Here is a 24,485-nt window from a genome sequence, read left to right as displayed (position 1 = left end):
TGGTTAGCAACTGGGAGCCTGCTCACAGTTTGGTGGAGGATGCCATCTCTGTGGCAGAGATTTCCCCTTGCCTTCCAGCTCTGGTTGTTGCCCGCCTGCTTGTCTCAGCGGGGGCTGGGCAGGTCCGCAGCCGCAGCTAGCTCTCCTCTGGTGTTTGCTCAGTCCTTTGTTCTGTGAGCAGGCTGGCTGTGCCTTAGAGCTTTTCACGGGAAAGTTCTCTCTCTCTCTCTCTCTTTTTTCCCCTCTCTCTGACTGTCCCACAGTTTGAGTTGCTATCTCATGGTAGCACCCTCAGATTACCCTCAGGGCACTCAGGCCCAGTCCTTACCCTAAGCATGCAGCCCACACCTCCCTGTTCAGCCCCCGCTCGCTGCTGGCAGATGTGAGCATCTGGGGTATTTCTCTGCTTCTGTAGGTTTTTTTTTTTTTTTTTTGTCCTCCCAGTTATGTTGCCCTCTGAGATTCTAAAACTCCCCACAGACCCACCGGCGAGAGGGTTTCCTGGTGTTTGGAACCTTCTCCTCCTTCACGACTCCCTCCCCTGGATGGGTCTTTGTCCCTAATTCTTTTGTCTCTCTTTTTATCTTTTCTATTTCATCCTGCCTCCTTTTGAAAAGAATGGGCTGCCTTTCTGGGTGCCTGGTGTCCTCCGCCAGCATTCGAAAGTTGTTTTGTGGAATTTGCTCAGCGTTCAAATGATCTTTTGATGAATTTGTGGGGAAGAAAGTGGTCTCCCTGTCCTATTCCTCTGCCATCTTAGGACCGCCCCCCTATATATTTATAATTATATTATACTCGTGTACACATACACAGATCTTACTGGTCCCGGTTTTCTGGAGAAGCCTAACTAATACAGATGGCATCTGTCTCATCCATTCAATGACAAGCTCTTAAGGTCAGAACCACAACGAATGAAATAAGATAACACAGTTCAATTATGAATGTGAACTTCATCTCAGGCACTACTCTAATTTCTTTATACTGACTAATCTAATCCTTACAAACCTCATGAGATAAATATTATCTCTATTTTACTAACGAAGTTAACTAACGTGCCCAGGGTTACTGAGCCAGAAAATGACAGGAGCAGGTTTTGAAACCAGAAAGCCTGGCTCGAAACCCCCTTCTTACCATCATGCTAGCCTATAAAACATTATGAAAATGTTTTTATTTTGCTTAAAAAAGTGGTATATAACCCAATGCCTGTCACAGTATAGTTATTCAATAAATATTTATTGAGTAAATTATGAATAATATTTATGAAATTTATAATAATCTAATAAAGTATAAATTCATAATACCACATACATCAGTTCAATTCAGTTCAGTCACTCAGTCATGTCTGATGCTTTGTGACCCCATTAACTGCAGCATGCCAGGCCTCCCTGTCCATCGCCAACTCCCGGAGTCCACCCAAACCCATGTCCATTGTGTCAGTGATGCCATCCAACCATCTCATCCTCTGTTGTCCCCTTCTCCTCCTGTCCTCAATTTTTCCAAGCATCAGGGTCTTTTCCAATGAGTCAGTTCTTTGCATCAGGTGGCCAAAGTATTTCAGTTTCAGCTTCAACATCAGGCCCTCCAATGAACACCCAGGACTGATCTCCTTTAGAATGGACTGGTTGGATCTCCTTGCAGAAGAGACTTGAGAAGAGTCTTCAAGTCTCTTCTCTCTCTCTTGAGAAGAGTATTCTCCAACACCACAGTTCAAAACCATCAATTCTTTGGAGCTCAGCTGTCTTTATAGTCCAACTCTCACATCCATATATGACTACTGGAAAAACCATAGCCTTGACTAGATGGACCTTTGTTGGCAAAGTGATGTCTCTGCCTTTTGATATGCTGTCTAGGTTGGTCATAACTTTCCTTTCAAGGAGTAAGTGTCTTTTAATTTCATGGCACATATATTATAAATATACATATTTATTTCTTTACTCATAGTTGTAGATTAAGCCATTTGGGAAGCACTGCTTCTGTTTCAAGGACCAAGGTACAGAATTCACAGCAGTATTTATTCATCTGCTCAGTATCATATGGTGACAGATGAATGGCATGCAGGCAACGTACTTTATAAGGCCTAAATGTCAGATGGTAACACTCTCTTAAAGTAGTTTAAGAACAGAAGGAGATTTAAAATTATTTCCTAAACTCGTAGCCAATGAAATAAATAAGGATTGTATCAAAGACTAGTTTTTCTTTTATCAAACATAACTAAGTTATGCCAATATTCATAGTATGGTCACTATTGATTTTGTTCTGCAACATTCCACAATCTTGTCTATGAGCTTTAACCTGCCATGAGTTTCATAAATGCCAACCAATGAACCTTTGTTTTGTGCCTGGAGCTTTGTTAGAAGGTGGAAAGTGAAATCCTATCTAAATAGAAGCGTTATCTGAATTCTCTTAAAGCCTAATGTAGTAATGCCTTAAATCCTAGCATACTGAAGATGTAACATGATATCAATCTTATAAAACTAAAATCTCAACAATTTAGTAGGTTATTTCAAAAGTTATTTGAAAAGTTATTTTGAAAGTCTTATTTGAAAAGTCACTCACAAGAACAAGAAATGATGTATTATTGATCCCTGTCACACACTTGAAAGCTATCAGAGAGGTACACTGACTGATTCTGAATTGGAAAGAAACAAAACAAATGCCGAGTGTTCTGATTCACTTGCTTCTCCTCTCTGATTCTCCATACCCCTTATTGTCAGCACACTGACTGACCAGGCCTTCTGGCAAGTTGTATAAATTGCCTTTTACTGTTCCTTTGATTTGTACAATAATATGTTTATTGCAACCTTGCGCTCTTCTCATGCTCTATTGATATCATAATCACCTTTGTCAACTGACGCTTCCCTGAATGTCAGAAGACACCCAGTACAGCTAAATACAACATGAAATCTTTCTCTAACCACACTTTTCCAAGTAAACATAGTCCCAAGGCATCTGGACCTTCAAGACTGTTGACAAACCACAAAGTTCAGTTTTAGAACTATAGTGAAAAATCAGAAAAGCGACCTTTTTTTTTCCCTCTAAGAAATATTTCCTCCACCACCTCCAGTGTTTCAGATAAGATCTTCCCTTCCTAACACCTCATATCCAAGGGCTAGATTTGTCAGGAGGAATTAGTAGTGATTATTATAATTCAGGAAGCAACAGCTGCACCTGCTCAGATCCATGTTTGCAATGCAGTTATGAGGAGCAAGGAGAAGCCGAGTCAGATGCAGGACTTAGTAATGTCTTTCACCTTGAAACAAGCATCTTGCTGTTTACTGTTTTCCATAAAGACATGTGCATAGCATGTTTGGCAATTATCTTAATAATCCTGAAAACACCATTGCCCATATTGGATCTGATACACTTCCCAGGTGGCACTAGTGGTAAAGAATCTGCCTGCAATGCAGGAGACCTGGGTTCAATTCCTGATAGGGAAGATCCCCTGGAGAAGAAAATGGCAACCCACTCTAGTCTTCCCGCTTGGAGAATCCCAGGGACAGAGGAGCCTGGTGGGCTACAGTCCAGGGGGTCACAGAGAGTCAGACATGACTGAGCGACTACACAGAGAAAATAGCCCACAGAAGTCGGAGAATTTGCAGACACGTGACAGCGTTACTGTGTTTCCTAACGATGGTGCTAAGCGCAGCAATAGTTCAACTCTGGAAATTCTCATCCGACAGCATTGGCTGTCCAGGACCTACCAAGAGCCAAGAACCAAACATGTATAGAAAGTCACACGCGCAGAAAGGCACCTTTTGTGTGTCTATTTGATTCACTTACTAAATAGGACTTGCTTAGGCTTTCACTCAGCTCATAACATACTCAGTCATTAGATTTTTCAACCTCAGAGTCAAATAGAATCAACCAAGAGAGGGGCTTCTATAGACAGGAATATAAAAGCACTGAGAAATGATGTAACAATAAAGAAGTATCTCTAACAGCCCCTCAGTTATATTTTATTATATAAAAATTCTAAAATTATTGCCTTCCTATTCTGATATGTATACATGTTGAATATAGAAAAATATTGAGAAAACATGGACCTTAAAAAGGAACAAGAGGTTCTATTTACATCCTGAATGTCATTTATTTTATACACCATTGTTTGACTACTCTCCACCCCCCCCAGAAGATAGTCCCTCACTTAGTAAAATGCTTTTGCTCTAACAGCCTGGTTACAGAACTATCAGCTGCACCTTATCACCTGGAGGGCTCTAGGTCACGGGGGCTCAGCTGAGCCCACCCAGGCACTGGGGCTCAGGGGGCCTGGAGCGAACCTGCTGCCGCCTCTGGAGGGGCGGGGGTGCCGGCCCACTGGGCCTCTTTCTCCAGGTGTTCCACATCACTCAGGAAGCAGCAGAGTGTGAGTCTCATTATATAGTGGATGGAGTCCAAGAAAGTGAAAGCAAACACTGCAAGGCCCCTTCAGTCCAGGCCCAAAAGTCACGCAAAGTCAGTTCAGTCATGTCCTATTGGTCAAAGCGAGTCATAGGGCCAGCTGAGATTCAAACCGCTGAGAAAGACACTTCCTTTCCACCGGAAGTGGAGCACATGTGGACAGAGAAGGGAGGAACTGTCAGCCATCAGGCTTTCTGGAAAAAGCAGTCTATTATCTTACCAATTTCCTCAGATACCACAAATCCATGAGTGGAGATAAAACCATGATAAATGGGAAGATGTGGGGTCGAAGCAGACAAGGTCCACCAACAAGACACAGTCATCAAGGAAGCGGATACCAGTGTTCAAAGGGGAGTCTAGCCAAGAAAGTACAGCCGAACTGTAGAGTTATAAAGACAGGAGAGCATCCACAGACCCAAAAGGAAGGCAAGCGCACACATCCCAGGTAAGTGACAATTTTGCGTTAACCAAAAGACAAGCTAAGCCCATGCTTAAGGCTCTAGCAAACAAGTGAGTGAGTGAGTGAAGTCGATCAGTCGTGTCCGACTCTTTGCGACCCCGTGGACTGTAGCCCACCAGGCTCCTCCCTCCATGGGATTCTCCAGGCAGGAATACTGGAGTGGGTTGCCATTTCCCTCTCCAGGGCATCTTCCTGACCCAGGGATTGAACCCAGGTCTCCCACCTTGCAGGCAGACGCTTTAACCTCTGAGCGACCAGGGAAGCCTGAGCAAACAAGGGACATAACAAAAAACCCTTTGGTAAGGATTGGATATTACTTAAGAAACTGAAAACACATTTAACATAAAAGAACCCATATGAAGATGATTGTGTGTGTGCTCAGTTGCTCAATCATGTCTGACTCTTTGTGATCCCATGAACTTTCCATCCATGGGATTTCCCAGGCAAGAATACTGGAGTGGGTTGCCATGTCCTACTCTAGGGGATCTTACTGACCCCGGGATCAAATCCACATCTTTTGCATCTCCTGCATAGGCAGGTCGGAGAAGGCAATGGCACCCACTCCAGTACTCTTGCCTGGAAAATCCCATGGACGGAGGAGCCTGGTGGTCTGCAGTCCATGGGGTCGCTATGAGTAGGACACGATTGAGCGACTTCACTTTCACTTTTCACTTTCATGCATTGGAGAAGGAAATGGCAACCCACTCCAGTATTCTTTCCTGGAGAATCCCAGGGATGGGGGAGCCTGGTGGGCTGCCGTCTATGGGGTTGCACAGAGTCGGACACGACTGAAGTGACTTAGCAGCAGCAGCAGCAACATAAACAGGTGGATTCTTTATCACTGTGCTACCTGGGATCCCTATGAAGCTGATTACAAAATCTTATTGAAGCATATAAAAGTGACCTAAATCAATAGGTGTGTCACTTCATAGCATGGGAAGTTTTGATAGCATAAAAATTCATTTTTTGCAAATTAATATATAAAGGTAATGCACTTCCAATTAGAACCCATATCTAATTATTTTCATAAGTTGGATTAAATTATCTTAATTTTTTAAATAATGAATAATGAGGAGTGGGTGATAAGAAATGAAAATAAAGAATATATAAAGCCATTGTAATCAAATCAATATATTTGCTGAAAAAGACAATTCAAAGGAACAAAGAATGCAGGTAAAAAACATCACAACAAAAAGATTAATGCATGTCAAGGATAGTATTTCAGTTTAAAGGGGAAAACAATAGATCAATAAATGATGCTGCATAACAGACTATTCTGGAAAAAAAATCAAATACTTAAAAATAAATTCCAGATGGATTAAATACTTGAAATATAAAAAGTACTGAAATCATACAAGAAAATCTAGAATTAAGATTCATGCAAGTTTTGGGGAGTGGGGTGAGGCATGGCATGTGCTCTTAATCCAAACTGGAAAAGCAGACTCCATAAAATAAAAGCTAACCACATTTGACAACATAATTTAAGTTTTATAATGTAAAATACAGCAGAGCAAAATGAAAGACAAATAGAAATATTAATATTAGTTAGAAATATTAATGCAGAGAAGAGCCTCCAAAGAGCGATCTTAAAATTATCTAAATCACACAAAAACTCAACAAATGAATACGCTGAGTGTTTAAAAGACAATTCACAACAGCAGAAACCAGCATGGACAGTACATGTAGGAAAAGGTTGCTGCTGCTGCTGCTGCTAAGTCGCTTCAGTCGTGTCTGACTCTGTGCAACCCCAGAGATAGCAGCCCCCGAGGCTCCCCCGTCCCTGGGATTCTCCAGGCAAGAACACTGGAATGGGTTGCCGTTTCCTTCTCCAATGCATGAAAGTGAAAAATGAAAGTGAAGTCACTCAGTCGTTTCCGACTCTTAGCGACCCCATGGACTGCAGCCTACCAGACTCCTCCGTCCATGGGCTTTTCCAGGCAAGGGTACTGGAATGGGTGCCATTGCCTTCTCCAAGGAAAAGGTTAGGGGAACCCTAACCTTCACTAACAATCAGGAAAGTGAAATTTTAAGCAACAACAAAATGTCACTTTACAGCCATCAGATTAAGAACTACAGAGCACCCGGCCTTTCCTGGGTTTCCTCCAAGCAGCCTGTGGACCGAGATCTGTGTACAGGCGGTTTTGTTTGGAGCAGGGGTTGAGGGGATGGGGGAGTGAGACAAAGAAGAACAAGTTGATCCAAGAGGTCACTTTTGCTCTAAAGGTCACTGCTTCAGGCAGGAGAGTCTCAATACCACCAGAGCCTCCTGGAAAGTGAAGAGAAGGTCTCCCAGAATTGTCCTATTTGAAGATAGGAGGCAGGAGCATTCACCAGTGGAGGTGCCCCAGCATTTGTGACTTGCTCATACACACAACTGCAAGTCAAGAAGACTCTTACCATCATCCAAGGCATTGAAGACTAGGGCAGAAGATTCATTTTGATATTTGGCAAAACTAATACAATTATGTAAAGTTAAAAAAAAAAAAACAAAGACACAGCAGGCACTTGTAGTTAGAAGACAGAAACAAAGTTATTTGAAGGCTGCAAGTAATATCCATTCAAAGCATGGATAAGATCCAAGATAAAGCCCAGAAGATTGAGATAGGATACCAGATGTGTTTTCTCTAAACTCTCCATAACAACTATTACTAGCAGAGATGGAGTAACATGGATTTGCTTTCATCCATTGCCAGAGGAAATGTGTATCATAACTGGCCTTTGTAAGAATACTTGACATCAATTCAGGCTAAAAATACATATTCTCATTTGCCCAGAGAGCCCTCCTCTGCAATCTGTCTTATAGAAATAAAGGCAGAAGTACCTAAAGATAAGTGTAAAATGATGTCTATTATAGCACAGTACAAAGTAGAGGAATAAAAACAGAGAGTGACTATAATATGGGAAGAGCTCAGTTACTTTATGTCTATATCACAGAACACCTACACACCCATTGAAAGAATGAATTGGATGTCTGGCATTTGACTTGGAGTGAGTCCCACAGTGTACTGTTTTATGAGAAGAGATGTTTTAAATGTGTAATAATATAAACTTGTTTTTATAAAAAAAAGACCACAATTTTCTGATGATATGTTTGCGATTACATGCATATGAAGAAAAAGTGAAATAATGAAAAGTCATTTACATGAATTGTGAAATTGGATAGGAAAAGAAATTGGTAGAAATGATGTGTATGTGGGTGAGAGGATAAAGTGAGGCAAGTATAAAAGGGAGGAAGCAGAGATTTTTCCTAAACTTAAAAATAAATATTTCAATATCATTTTATGCATATTTATATCATTTGTATGCATTTGGTAAAATTATATGTGTCTAAATAACAATTTTTAAAAAATAAATCATAATTATAATAGAAATAATTTAAAATTTTGATTAGACTTCCCTGTACATAATTTACATGTTTTAATATGTATGAAGAATGGCAAACTATTACAAATTTTTTGGCTTGAAGATTTTAACATAGCCCACAGACAAAGAATGGAATTGCAGAGACATTCTTTAGTCCATTGAAGATACAAGGCAGGCTCATGTGTTCTGTGGGAACAGAGAAAGGGATTGGAAAGTCCCAACCTTGTCTAGACACTGAGCTCCGCTTTTCCTAGAACACGTATTAACATTTCTGAGGCATGGAGAGTGGAGGGGAAGGAGGAGGAGACAGAGAAGAAGGAGAGGGGTGAAGAATGCAAACTGAGAGGAGGAAGGAGACAGAGATAAGAGGAAGGAGGGAACGAGAGAGGGGAAGGGAGGGAAGAAAGAAGGGCAAAAATATGTTCTATACATTTCAGAAAAAAACATTAAATACAAAGCATTAAGCATATTTAATAATATGAAATATAACAGCATTAATTATCATCAATGGACTAAAGATATCTTGATGTGTAACTTCTAACTGTGTGACCTTAAGCAAAATACTTTGTGCTTTGATTTGTCTCCTCTGTGAAATGGATCTAACAAGGGCATGCAGTAGGAATATTAAAAGGGGCAAATAAGATACACTGTAAAGTACTTAGCTCAGTATCCAGTACATGTTAATCATTAATAAAAGCTATATTTCAAAGTCAAAGAATATAGAGAGGTGTTATTATGTTATAGATCAGTGCTTTTCAAAGTGTCTGTAATGAAGGCTTAGATTCCTGCCTGCTCATGTGCTCAACCAAGCCACCAGGGACTGCATTTCTGTACCACTGTCCTTAAACATCACGATGATATCAAACTGCTTTTAAAGTTTCATAATGTATGCTCTCAACTTCTGTACAGATTTCATTGTAGACAGGCAAATGTATGGACTAATATCCATCTATGAGCCATACTTTTAATACCCCTTTTTAGTAGAACACCATCACTATATCAAAAGATTAAAAAAAAATAATGAATTTATTGTCATCATTCCATTTCAATGGAATTCTTTAAAATTATCTACTTGGAGTAGGTGGAGCTATTGTCTAAGTAAGCAAAATGAAATGGATAAATGATGCTAACATGTACGTATTTAAGCAAAAATATATATGTATGTATATATACCTTATCTATTTCTAGAATTGAAGCAAAAAGAATTTAGGGAGTCAGACTTATTGAAAATTATACATCAATAATATATCAATAATTATATATCAAAGCTTCTATTTTATGCATATCCACTCTAACGTGTCAATTCTTCCATCAAGGAAAAAAAAAATAGCTCAAGTACTCAACATGTCAGTACAGTGCTATAAAAAACAAAACAAAACAGCAGAGTACAATAAATTGCATCATTTATCAAAATAGTTGATAATGCTACACCAGACCTGCACTTGACACAGCCACATAACTTATGACTAGTCTCAAGCCATCAGATCATGCACAGAAGAGTATTTTCAAAAGCACTTACCATTTATTCAGTGTTTTGAAGTATGAGATGAGCTAAATTTCCAGGTAGTCAGAATGCACTTCAAGCCAAGCACACTTAGAATTACAAAGGAAAAGTTTGGATAACCAAAAGAAAAATAATTAATTCTATAGTTACTTTTTATATACACTAGTACAAAAGTAATATTTGCAGTCTATAATATTGCATATAAATTACCACTCATAATGAAATATAGTGAGTAGATTTCTATTAGTTTGACTATTTTAAGAAACAAAATCACCATCCAAATAAATACCTATTACTGTCTGAAAATTTAAAGAACTGACTTCAAGAATTTAAGAAAAATAAGTAGTGCCTCTAGCTATGAAGTACATGCTAAAGTTATTTTCCTGATAATAACTAATGTACATTGCTTTATGTATGATGTGTTTAATAATCTTAGAAGAATCACATTGAAAAGTTTACGTTATCACCTAGTTCAATATTCAGCTCAGTTTTTGTGAATAACAAAATTTGTATCTCTGTGGCTAGGAAAGTAAAAAATTAAAATCATGATGTACCCAGTAACCTTTTACTCTGACTGAAACTACTGAAAGAAACTGCCTGGAAAGCACCAGGCCCCCTAGAACATTCCTGGAAAGAATGAAAAATGGTATAGTCATTTTGAAAAACATTGGGTAGAGTTTTTAATAAACAATCAGTTACCATGTCACCCAGTAATCCCACACCCAGGTAATTTTCCCAAGAGAAATGAGAACATACATTAGACTGATTATTATTGTGTACAATTATGACTGGGTAAAAACTGTAGTTTGTAGCAGATCAAGAAGGCCTGCAATGGTTAGCTTTCGAGAAATAAATGACACAGTGATTCTCAACTGAATTCAGTCAAAAGTTGTCACAACAGAAAATTAACAAAAACTTGTGCAAATCAGACATGTCAAGAGCATGAAGATATGTGGCCATGTTAATACTATGATCTCAGACAATCTTCATAGGATATTGTTTTTTTAAATAGCAAGAATAATAAAACAGGAGAAAATCCATATGCCAGACATTATCCTCTAAGAAATACACATTTCTGATATAAGTTTCAACATGATGAACATATCTATTTAATGGATAAATAATTTTTCTCATCAGAATAATGTGAACTACACAAATTTGAATTTACTTCTTCAAAAGTATACAGCATAAAACTAAACAATGAGATCTTTTGAACAAACATACCTCAACATTGTGCATCTAAGTTGTTTCAGTCACATCCAACTCTTTGCAAACACATGGGATTCTCCAGGCCTGAATGCTAGAGTAGGTTGCCATGCCTTCCTCCAGGGATCTTCTCGACACAGGGGTTGAACTTGCTACTCTTAGAGAAGTATTCTCCAGTATTCTTGCCTGGAGAATCCATGGACAGAAGAACCTGGTGGGCTACAGTCAATAAGGTAGCAAAGAGCATGACTGAAGTGACCTAGCATGCACACACCTCAACATTAACCACCCAAATGGGTCTTCAGGGAACAAGCTTTAGAGATGATCTATTATTAAGTGATTTCCTAGAGCACAAACATTTGGGATCTGGCTCTTGTCTCAAAGTGGCCTGGCCACTCAGTAGTTTTAAGTTTGTATCACCAGCACACACACAAAAAAGAAAAGAAAAAACCTGTTTTAGAGGGGAAAACAAAACTTTAATAAATACATTCTGGGTTATCAGACAGAGAGCAGAGTGAGGGTAGTATGGCACTTCCACAGAGCATAAAGTTTAAGAAAAGAAATGCCCAAAACACATATATATCAAATTAAACATGATGATGCAATGTTTTAAAATCAAAATCGATGCAGAAAGTCCATGGTGAACAAAATATCAAGTTTTAAATACAACACAATCTAAACATGCACTTGTACGACTCGCCTCTCCTCACCTGTCAGTTTACCTACCAGTTTAAAAAGAAAGAAAGAAAAAGGCAGGGGAATCAAAGGCTTACAGGGCAACAGCAAAAGAAATGATCAACAAATGAGAAAGAAGCTTAGGGAAAGGGAGAAAATATTTGCAAAGCACATATCTGATGAGGAGTTAACAGCCAAATATACAAAGAACTCACACAACTCAATAGCAAAGAAAAAATACTGTTAAAAATGTACAAAATACCTCAACAGGCATTTTTCCAAGGAAAATCTTCAAAAGGCCAACAGGTACACAGAAAGATAGTCAACATCACTATTGATCAGGGAACTGCTAATCAAAACCACAAAGACATAGTGCCTCATGCTCATTAGAAGAGCTATCATCAAAAAAATGTCTGGGGAGGCCTTACAAATAGCTGTGAAAAGAAGAGAAGTGAAAAGCAAAGGAGAAAAGGAAAGATATAAGCATCTAAATGCAGAGTTCCAAAGAATAGCAAGAAGAGATAAGAAAGCCTTCTTCAGTGATCAATGCAAAGAAATAGAGGAAAACAACAGAATGGGAAAGACTAGGGATCTCTTCAAGAAAATCAGAGATACCAAAGGAACATTTCATGCAAAGGTGAGCTCGATAAAGGACAGAAATGGTATGGACCTAACAGAAGCAGAAGATATTAAGAAGAGATGGCAAGAATACACATAAGAACTGTACAAAAAAGATCTTCACGACCCAGATAATCACGATGGTGTGATCACTGACCTAGAGCCAGACATCCTGGAATGTAAAGTCAAGTGGGCCTTAGAAAGCCTCACTACGAACAAAGCTAGTGGAGGTGATGGAATTCCAGTTGAGCTATTCCAAAGCCTGGAAGATGATGCTGTGAAAGTGCTGCACTCAATATGCCAGCAAATTTGGAAAACTCAGCAGTGGCCACAGAACTGGAAAAGGGCAGTTTTCATTCCAATTCTAAAGAAAGGCAATGCCAAAGAATGCTCAAATTACTGCACAATTGCACTCATCTCACACGCTAGTAAAGTAATGCTCAAAATTCTCCAAGCCAGGCTTCAGCAATATGTGAACCATGAACTTACTGATGTTCAAGCTGATTTTAGAAAAGGCAGAGGAACCAGAGATCAAATTGCCAAGATCCGCTGGATCATGGAAAAAGCAAGAGAGTTCCAGAGAACATCTATTTCTGCTTTATTGACTATGCCAAAGTCTTTGACTGTGTGGATCACAATAAACTGTGGAAAATTCTGAAAGAGATGGGAATACCAGACCACCTGATCTGCCTCTTGAGAAATTTGTATGTAGGTCAGGAAGAAACAGTTAGAACTGGACATGGAACAACAGACTGGTTCCAAATAGGAAAAGGAGTACATCAAGGCTGTATACTCTCACCCTGCTTATTTAACTTATATGCAGAGTACATCATGAGAAACGCTGGACTGGAGGAAGCACAAGCAGAGTCAAGATTGCCGGGAGAAATATCAATAACCTCAGATATGCAGATGACACCACCCTTATGGCAGAAAGTGAAGAGGAACTAAAAAGCCTCTTGATGAAAGTGAAAGTGGAGAGTGAAAAATTTGGCTTAAAGCTCAACATTCAGAAAATGAAGATCATGGCATCTGGTCCCACCACTTCATGGGAAATAGATGGGGAAACAGTGGAAACAGTGTCAGACTTTATTTTTCTGGGCTCCAAAATCACTACAGATGGTGACTGCAGCCATGAAATTAAAAGACGCTGACTCCTTGGAAGGAAAGTTATGACCAACCTAGATAGCATATTCCAAAGCAGAGACATTACTTTGTCAACAAAGGTTCGTCTAGTCAAGGCTATGGTTTTTCCTCTAGTCATGTATGGATGTGAGAATTGGACTGTGAAGAAGGCTGAGTGCCGAAGAATTGATTCTTTTGAACTGTGGTGTTGGAGAAGACTCTTGAGAGTCCCTTGGACTGCAAGGAGATCCAACCAGTCCATTCTGAAGGAGATCAGCCCTGGGATTTCTTTGGAAGGAATGATGCTAAAGCTGAAACTCCAGTACTTTGGCCACCTCATGCGAAGTGTTGACTCATTGGAAAAGACTCTGATGCTGGGAGGGATTGGGGGCAGGAGGAGAAGGGGATGACAGAGGATGAGATGGCTGGATGGCGTCACTGACTTGATGGACGTGAGTCTCAGTGAACTCTGGGAGTGGGGGATGGACAGGGAGGCCTGGCGTGCTGTGATTCATGGGGTCGCAAAGAGTTGGACATGACTGAGCGACTGATCTGATCTTTTCTGATGTTATCATCAAAAAAGATTTTCAGTGCTGACAAGAATGTGGGGGAAAAAAGGAAACTCTTGTACACTGCTGGTGGGAATGCCAACTGGTGAAGCCATTATGGAAAACAATATGGAGTTTCCTCAGTAAATTAAGAACAGAAGTACCATATGATCCAGTAATCCCACTTCTGAGTATACTCTGAAGGAGTATACCTGAGTATATCTGAAGGAGACAAAATCACTGTCTTAAAAAGATGTCATTGTGACATTACTCACAATAGCCAGGACATGGGAACAACCTAAATCCATGAAGGTATGAGTGAACAGAAAAATAAACTAGATAAAATGTTGAGGGCCTTATGCTAAGTGAAAGAAGTTATAGAAAGACAAATACTGTCTGATCTCACAACATATGGGATCTAGAAAATCCACCTCACAGAGACAGAGCAGATTGGTGGTTGCAGAGGCGGGGGCTTGGGAGTGGGGGAAATGGTGAGAGTGTTCAAAGGTATAAAATTCCAGTTATAAGATAAGTAATTCCTGTAGATGTAATGTACAGTATGGCAACTATAGTTAACAATATGGCATTGTATATTTGAAAGCAGTTTTTCAAAATATTGTATATTTGGAAGATCTTAAAAGTTATCACAAGAAAGAAAAATGTAACTAAGTGAGGTGATGAATACAAATGAAACTTTTGGTGATTATATATATTCCTTGAGAGTCCCTTGGACTGCAAGGAGATCAAACCAGTCAATCCTAAAGGAAATCAACCCTGAATATTCATTGGAAGGACTGATGCTGAAGCTGAAGCTCCAATACTTTGGCCACCTGATATGAAGAACTGACTCATTGGAAAAGACCCTGATGCTGGGGAAGATTAAGGGCAGGAGGAGAAGCAGATGACGTTTGGATGGTTGGATGGCATCACTGACTCAATGGACATGAGTTTGAATAAACTCTGGGAGTTGGTGCTGAACATGGAGGCCTGATGTGCTACAGGCCATGGGGTCGCAAAGAGTTGCACACAACTGAGCAACTGAACTGAACTAATAGATAAAACCATGATGTATATCTTAAATTTATACAATGTTATATGTCAATTATATCTCAATAAAACTCAAGGGAAGCTTTTAGGGTATGGATAAAATAAAACATCTGATTACCTTGTCATCATATCTTATGAAAAAGGGCCAAGTATCATGAGTACAGGGCCTTCCCTGGTGGCTCAGTACTAAAGAATTTGCCTGCATTGTAGGAGCTGCGGGTTTCATCACTGGGTTGGAAAGACCCCTTGGAAAAGGAAATGGCAACCCACTCCAGTAATCTTGACTAGGAAATCCCACGAACAGATGAGCCTGGCGGGCTACAGTCCATGGAGTCACAAGCGTCAGACACGACTTAGTGACCAAACGACAGTAACAGCAGCAAAGCAGAGCAGGCTGCCTTCCCCCAGCCCCCCTGCAGCTAAGAATGTGCTCACACAAATGTTCAAACACTACTGGCCTATCCCCCAAACGAGGCAGCACAGGAATTTCAGCCTCTTGCAAGCACCCCTCCCCCAAAATCCTGATGTGTGATCAGGAACAGCGACTGCCTTGGCAGCTGCCTTGTGTGTTCAAAATTAGTCTTGGAGAGACTTAGACTAGACGCACATTCATATACAAAATTCTGTTTCAGCATGTGAAACAAATTCTGCTTCACATTTCACACACATGCTTAGAGGTGTAGCAGGAGCTAGGCAGGGACAGCTTTCTTTACCTACTAGTGGTTTTAAAACAACTCATTAAAAAAAAAAAAAAAACTTTTCAAGGAAGCTAGAGTAATTCAAGTGTCTGTTCTAGAAAATATAGTGCTATAAATTACATAATAGCCATGTAATTTATAGCTACTCTGGCGGCCCAACCTTTAACCACAAGTTCTTGCTAAGTCAATCTTGGTATTTATTCATCTACAGAAGAGAACGGGCAGATTTAGAAAGGGACTTGGGGTGGACAGCTATGAGGTCTGAATTGGATTCTCTCTTTCTCATTGAGTGTCCTTCCTGCTGAGACAGACTCTTTCAATTAAGGTTAACAGAGGAGCTAACTTACCTCAAACAGGGTATTGAAAGAAGCAGTCAGCAAGATTAACTCTGAGACTGGCAAAGCATTGTCAGTGAAAAAAACAGTTTCCCCCAGCATGTCAAGTACAGAACCAAGGCTATTATTTCAAATAGCTCAGCCCTTTCACCTCAATTACACACATAATTAGCTGAATTATTTGTGTCACTTTTCAGGAGAATTCTGGTTTAGAACATGCTGCTTTTGTAACAACAAAATCTAGGAATTTTTGAAAAGGCATCTACTCCAGACACTATTGAAGCAACTTAGCACACACGCACACCACTCCCCTCAGCTTCCTGGAGGAACTGCACTAAGATTCTCTTGACGTTACTGACCATTCTTTGCACACCAGCCTGGGACAGGAGAGGCCTCACTTTCCAGGTGTATGCTCCATGCTCAGTCTCAGAGCCTTGCCTCCTGCCAGCCAGCTCTAAGTCTGTTCTTCCTTGCTAGAAGCCACCACCTACACTGAGTCTTTTTTCCTCAATGGTACATAGATATCCTCAAGTCTTTCCTGTCTTGTTTATGCACTCATCCAATGAATGAATTCAGTGAGTGACTATTATGTGCCAGGACTGTTCAAAAAGTTTATAGCAAGAAGTTAGCAAAGCTGGTGGTGTCTCTGGTCTCAAGGACTTTGCATCTTTTCATTGCTCCAATTATCTGTGCTTCCCTGAGAGATACACATCTTAGCACGGAAGCAACCTACGTGTCATCAACAAATGAATGGATAATGAAGATGGGGTGTATAGGGGGGTACTACTATGGGGTAGCAACGGAATGCTACCCAGCCATTGAAAAGAACAGAATTTTGCTATTTGTAGCAAGAATGGAAAGATTTGAAAGGCATTATGCTAAATGAAATGTCAGACAGAGAAAGACAAATACTGTATGTTTTCTCTTATCTCTTATACGTGGAATATAAAAACTATAATGCACTAGTGAATATAACAAAAAAAGAAGCAGACTCACAGATACAGGGAACAAACTAGTGGTTACCAGTGGGGAAGAGGTGAGGGGCAATATGGGGGTAGGGGAGTAGGAAGTACAAATTGTAGGGTGTAAGATGGGCTCAAGAATGCATTGTACAACACAGTGAATATAGCCTATATTTTGTAAAAACTGTAAATGGGGTGTAACTTTACAAAATTGAATAAAGAAGAAGTATTAAAAGACTACAAAGAATACTTGTTTTGCACAGACCCAGCCTCGTTTCTTCTTTGCTCCATAGCTACTGCGTTCTGACTTTAACCCTCACACGTGTTTCTGTTGTGGTGGTTTCGTTTCAATCCAGGAGCTATTGTAGTTGGGGCTATGTTCTTTTTTTTCCTTTTTCTTTCCCTTGGCCTCTCCACAGCGTTTACTATTCTGGCCATTCCATTATTGGGAACCTCTACTTGACTTCTGTGATGCCACCTTCCCCTGGTTTTCCTCCGGCCTCAAGGCTACACATTCTTTCTTTTTAAATACTTTTTAAATATCTTTATGCATTTAGCCATGCTGGGTCTTAGTTACAGCAAGCAGGAGTTTTCAGATGTGGCCTGGGAACTCTCAGCTGCAGCATGTGGAATCTAGCTCCCTGCAAAGATTGAAGCCTGGCCCCCGCATTGTGAGTGCAGAGTCTGAGCCACTGGACCACCAGGGAAGTCCACAAGGTGACTCGTTCTTAATGTTGTCTCTGGCCTTCTTCTTTCCCACCCCTTCCTCTCATCCCTTATTTTTTAGATTTGTTGGGATCCATTTCTAGTCCAATTTTATTCACTTTTCCCAGAGTGACTTCAGTTTTTAGACTATAACTCCATACCAAAAGGTCTCCCCAGATGTGTTTCAGGCTCATATTGGTGCTCAGTCTTGAAGTCAAATTTTCAAATGGCCCTGTTTAATACATTTATTCATATCACACAAGCATCTTCAATGCAACATGTCCCAAACTAAATCAACCTTTCCTGCTGAGCTGCCCCCGACCCTCCTCCTCTGCCATCACTCTCCACCATCTCCATTTAGGAATCCTACTGTGGCGGATTCATTTTGATATTTGGCAAAACTAATACAATTTTGTAAAGTTTAAAAATAAAATTTTAATAAATAAATAAATAAAATAAAGACAACCAAAAAAAAAAAAAAGGAATCCTACCACCAACTACAGGCCAGAAATCTGGATGTAGTCCTGCACATCTCCCCCTGAGTGGATCTCATATGTCTAAGTCTGATCCTCCTTCCTGAACACCTCTTGACTCTACCCCTTTCTTTGCACCCAGTAGCTCTGCTGGTGTGGAGGCCACCTTCACTTCTCACCCAGATTCCTATAGGAGACTTGATGTGGATGCTCTGCTTCTGTCTTCTTTTGCTCTAATTCTATTCACATTGTGGTTAGAGTGATATTTTATGACGGCAAATTTGATGATGCTCTTCCCATTTAAATACTTCAAAAATTCAAGGATGTGACATACATGCACATATATATATATATATATACATATATGTAACTATACATAAAAGGAACACACAAGGCCCTTACTTCATGACCCTCTACCTACTTGCCCAGCATTGAATATTATGTCACTTCCCTCATGCCTTGTACTCAGGTCATGCATGTGTGCATGCTAAGTTGCTTCAGTCACGTCTGACTCTTTGCAACCTATGGACTGTGGCCCACCAGGCTCCGTTGTCCATGGAATTTCCTCAGGCAAGAATACTGGAGTGGGTTGCCATGCCTTCCTCCTGGGGATCTTCCTGACCCAGGGATTGAACCTGGGTCTCCCATGCCTCCTGCGCTGCAGGCCGGTTCTCCCACTGAGCCACCGGGGATGCCTGAATGCAGGTCACATATTGGTGCATGGTCTCGACAGAGAACACTTACCAAGCCCCTCTAAGCCTTCCTTATCTCCTCCCTACATCCTCAAGCTTCCATCAGCAGCCGTCTCTGGTCCTCATCTCCCCAGCCCTAACCATTGCTTCTCATGTCCCTGCAGGGCTTGATTTAAATCTTTACTATACCACTTTCCATAATGCATTATAATTCCACATTCACTTTTTTGTTTTCTTTAACAGACCACAAGCTTCTCAGGACACAATTTGTTATTTATGTGTTTGTATTTGTATAAAGACAGAGTTTTACCTTTCATGCACCAAATTATAAAGATGTATGCACTTGTGTATATGGAATCCAGCAAAATGGTAGGCTGAGGAACCTATCTGCAGGGCAGGAAGAGAGACACAGACACAGAGAACAGACTTGTAGACACAGTGGGGGAAGGAGAGGGAGGGACAAGTTGAGAGAGTAGCCTTGACATATATACACGACCACGTGTAAAACAGACAGGGAATGGGAAGCTGCTGCATAACACAGGGAGCCCAGTCTCATGCTGTGACAACCTAGAGGGGTGGGATCAGGTGGGAGGTGAGAGGCAGGTTCAAGGAGGGAACATATGTATACCTATGGTTGCCTCATGTTGATGTATGGCAGAAACCAACACAACACTGTAAAGCAATTATCTTCCAATTAAAAACAACTTTAAATATATATGTGCTGCTGCTGCTGCTAAGTCACTTCAGTTGTGTCTGACTCTTAGCGACCCCATGGACCACAGCCCACCAGGCTCCTCCATCCATGGGATTTTCCAGGCAAGAGTACTGGAGTGGGGTGCCATTGCCTTCTCTGAAATATATATATATATATATTTGAATTAATCTTTGAATTTGAATTCAAATTCACTTTGAATTCATCTTCCCAAATTCTAGGCTATGATATTTCCTATATGCGAAGAGTTCCATGCTCTGGTGCACAGTGCTTGTATGCTGACTGCATACATCATACGTGACTCCATCACTACATGTGCGTCCTGGCGTGGTTTCATCTCTCCTCTGTCGTCTTCTGTTAGACAGCATGCTCTCCAGGGAGAGAATCTACCTCTGTCTTGCTTTTTCAAATACCTAGCACAATGCTTGCCACAGGAGAGGGAATCAGAAAATAGTCACAATGGAACAGTATCCGAAGATATTTACAAATCACCTTGCCAAATTCAGTTAAGACATAAATGTTTTGACCTTATCAGCATCCTTCCATTTAAACAGCAGAAATTTCAAGGACAGTTCAATTCAGTTCAGTCACTCGATCTAGTCCGACTCTTCATGGCCCCATGGACTGCAGCATACCAGGCCTCCCTGTCCATCAATAACTACTGGAGTTTGCTTAAACTCATGTCTATCAAGTCAGTGATGCCATCCAACCATCTCATCCTCTGTCATCCCCTTCTCCTTCCATCTTCAATCTTTCCCAGCATCAGCGCCTTTTCAAATAAGTCAGTTCTTCATATCAGGTGGTCAAACTACTGGAGTTTCAGCTTCAGCATCAGCCCTTCCAATGAATATTCAGGACTGATTTCCTATAGGATGGGCTGGCTGATTCTCCTTGCAGTCCAAGGGACTCTCAAGAGTCTTCTCCAACACCACAGTTCAAAAGCATCAATTCTTTGGCGCTCAGCTTTCTTTATAGTCCAACTCTCACATCCATACATGAATACTGGAAAAACCATAGCTTTGACTAGACAGACCTTTGTTGGCAAAGTAATGTCTCCTTTTAAAAATGCTGACTAGGTTGGTCATAACTTTTCTTTCAAGGAGCAAGCATCTTTTAATTTCATGGCTACAGTCACCATCTGCAGTGATTTTGGAGCCCCAAAAAATAGTCTGTCACTGATTCCTCTATTTCCTCATCTATTGGCCATGAAGTGATGGGACCAGATGCCATGATCTTAGTTTTCTGAATGTTGAGCTTTAAGCCAACTTTTTCACTCTCCTCTTTCACTTTCATCAAGAGGCTCTTTAGTTCTTCTTCACTTTCTGCCAAAAGGGTGGTGTCATCTGCATATCTGAGGTGATTGTTATTTCTCCTGGCAATCTTGATTCCAGCTTGTGCTTCATCCATCCCAGTGTTTCTCATTATGTACTCTTCATATAAGTTAAATAAACAGGGTGACAATATACACCCTTGACGTACTCCTTTTCCTATTTGGAACCAGTCTGTTGTTCCATGTCCAGTTCTAACTGTTGCTTCCTGACCTGCATAGAGGTTTCTCAGGAGACAGGTCAAGTGGTCTGTATTTCCATCTCTTGAAGAATTTTCCAGTTTGTTGTTATCCACATGAAGGCTTTGGCATAGTCAATAAAGCAGAAGTAGATGTTTTTCTGGAACTCTCTCGCTTTTTCAACGATCCAATGGATGTTGGCAATTTGATCTCTGGTTCCTCTGCCTTTTCTAAATCCAGCTTGAACATCTGGAAGTTCACAGTTCACGGTGAAGCCTGGCTTGGAGAATTATGAGCATTGCTTTGCTAGTGTGTGAGATGAGTGCAATTTTGTGGTAGTTTGAACATTCTTTGGTATTGCCTTTCCTTGGGATTGGAATGAAAACTGCCCTTTTCCAGTCCTGTGGCCACTGCTGAGTTTTCCAAATTTGCTGGCGTATTGAGTGCAGCACTTTCACAGCATCATCTTTCAGGATTTGGAATAGCTCAACTGGAATTCCATCACCTCCACTAGCTTTGTTCCTAGTGATGCTTTCTAAGGCCCACTTGACTTCACATTCCAGGATGTCTGGCTCTAGGTCAGTGATCACACCATCGTGATTATCTGGGTCGTGAAGCTCTTTTTTGTACAGTTCTTCTGTGTTTTTTTGCCATCTCTTCTTAATATCTTCTGCTTCTGTTAGGTCCATACCATTTCTGTCTTTTATTGAGCCCATCTTTGCATGAAATGTTCCCTTGGTATCTCAATTTTCTTGAAGAGGTCTCTAGTCTTTCCCATTCTATTGTTTTCCTCTTTCTTTGCATTGATCACTGAAGAAGGCTTTCTTATCTCTCCTTGTTATTCTTTGGAACCCTTAATTCAAATTGGTATATCTTTCCTTTTCTCCTTTTTTTTTAATTTTATTTTTAAACTTTACATAATTGTATTAGTTTTGCCAAATATCAAAATGAATCCGCCACAGGTATACATGTGTTCCCCATCCTCTCCTTTACCTTTCACTTCTCTTCTTTTCTCAGCTATTTGTAAGGCCTCCTCAGACAACCATTTGGCCTTTTTGCATTTCTTTTTCTTGGGGATGGTCTTGATCCTTGCCTCCTGTACAATGTCATGAACCTCTTTCCACAGTTCTTGAGGCACTCTGTCTATCAGATATAATCCTTTGAATCTATTTCTCACTTAATACTTTGGCCACCTGATGCAAAGAACTGACTCATTTGAAAAGACCCTGATGCTGGAAAGATTGAAGGCAGGAGGAGAAGGGGATGACAAAGGATGAGATGGTTGGATGGCATCATTGACTCAATGGACATGAGTTTGAGTAAACTCTGGGAATTAGTGATAGATAGGGAGGCCTGGCGTGCTGCAGTCCATGGGGTTGCAAAGAGTCCGATGCGACTGAACTGAACTGAATGGTCTAGTGATTTTCCCTACTTTCTTCAATTTAAGTCTGAATTTGGCAATAATGATTTCATGATCTGAGTCACAGTCAGCTCCTGGTCTGTGGCTCAGCTGGTAAAGAATTTGGCTGCAATGCGGGAGACCTGGATCCTATCCCTGGGTTGGGAAGATCCCCTGGAGAAGGGAAAGGCTACCCACTCCAGTATTCTGGCCTAGAGAATTCCATGGATTGTATAGTCCATGTGGTTGCAAAGAGTCAGACACCACTGAGTGACTTTCACTTTCACTTTTCAAGAACAACATCACACTTAAAAAACAAAAGACTCTCACAGCTGACAAATTCTGGATTTCCCTAAAATTTGTTTTCGTCTCTCTGAGTATGATGCCATTCTATTAGTGAAAAGTTTATATAAAAAGGTATGAATTAAAATCTAACATAGCTTTAAGGACAGAGTTGCTGAATTTGAAAGTAACACACCAAACAATGCTAGAGCCAAACAACCTCACAAGGGGAAAAGAAAGCTTTAACTGTGCCAGCCTCCTGGTTGCTTTATAATCTGAACTGATTCCTGCCCAGAAAATGGGATTGTGTAGAGACTAGCCAAGCAAAGATTTCATCTGACGTATTTTTATGAATGTATATATATTCGATTTTAGATAAATAGAATACACACATTTACAGATTAAAAGGAAACGTTTCTTCTGCTTTAACAACTGTAACATAGAGCAAAAATAAATCATATTAATAATCACAGTTATACTATTAACTTCACTTGTCTTGTCAAAATGATGACAAAAGGGAAAAAGAGCATAATTGTAGGTGGATTTGGAATTGTAGGCTCTCCTAGTTACACATCTGATCAAATTAGTTACCACACATTCTGCCATGAGCCATAACCTCAACACAGCTTGGACATGGCCTATTTCATAGTTATATCACAGCCAAAGAAACATGGGTACAAGGAAGTTTAAGAGTTGCTTCTTGCAATCAGACCCTTTCAGAAAGACAGATTTGCACATAAAACACCCAGACAAGTAGAGCCCAATTTCTATTCACTTAAATTATACAAATAATAAAGTCACATAATTCACTGCTTATAGATACACTGAACAAGATAAACCAGATGTGCTCTGTAAATATAACCATGTGTATGCCACAAGCAATATACATGTATATGTTTTAATAAAAATACTGTGGTCTGTTCAGTTCAGCTCAATCCAGTCGCTCAGTCATGTCCAACTCTTTGTGACCCCATGAATCACAGCACGCCAGGCCTCCCTGTCCATCACCAAGTCCCAGAGTTCACTCAAACTCACGTTCATTGAGTCGGTGATGCCATCCAGCCATCTCATCCTCTGTTATCTCCTTCTCCTCCTGCCCCCAATCCCTCCCAACATCAGAGTCTTTTCCAATGAGTCAACTCTTCGCATGAGATGCCCAAAATACTGGAGTTTCAGCTTTAGCATCATTCCTTCCCAAAAACACCCAGGGCTGATCTCCTTTAGAATGGACTGGTTGGATCTCCTTGCAGTCCAAACTTGTGGTCTGTTAGGATTGTTTAAAGGCAATTTCCGTGAATGTCACACACATATTAATAACCACATGGCAAATACTTTGTTTAAATAATGAAAGAGAGAACCAGAAAGATATTACAAGCGGTCCTAAGGAGATCTCAGAGAGCGAACCTGTGCTGGCAACTGGAAATGCCTAAATGAAATGATAAATAGATGCAAAATTCATCAGTATCCACTAGGTAATAATCAACTGCATTTGTTTGAAAATAATTCATTTGCAATTTTACAAATAAGCAACATTTTCATTAGTAACAATTTTCTACAACTTATTTATAGGACATTCCATAATCATTTTCACCAATTTCAAGGACTTGCACAATTTTTCCTAACAAGGTCTTTGGTTCATTTTTTTTTTTTTTTTTAAGACTTAACAGTATCCCATCACTCTGCACAAAAACAAGATTTCCTCATCTGATGCACTCCCATCTTTTCCAAGTTTCCCAAATGTTCTTTTTTCTATAAACATAATTTCAAAAACCATAAGAC

This window comes from Bubalus kerabau, chromosome 2 (assembly GCF_029407905.1).
Source record: "Bubalus kerabau isolate K-KA32 ecotype Philippines breed swamp buffalo chromosome 2, PCC_UOA_SB_1v2, whole genome shotgun sequence".
Lineage (NCBI taxonomy): Eukaryota > Metazoa > Chordata > Mammalia > Artiodactyla > Bovidae > Bubalus > Bubalus kerabau.
Note: the sequence above shows the minus strand (reverse complement) of the source record.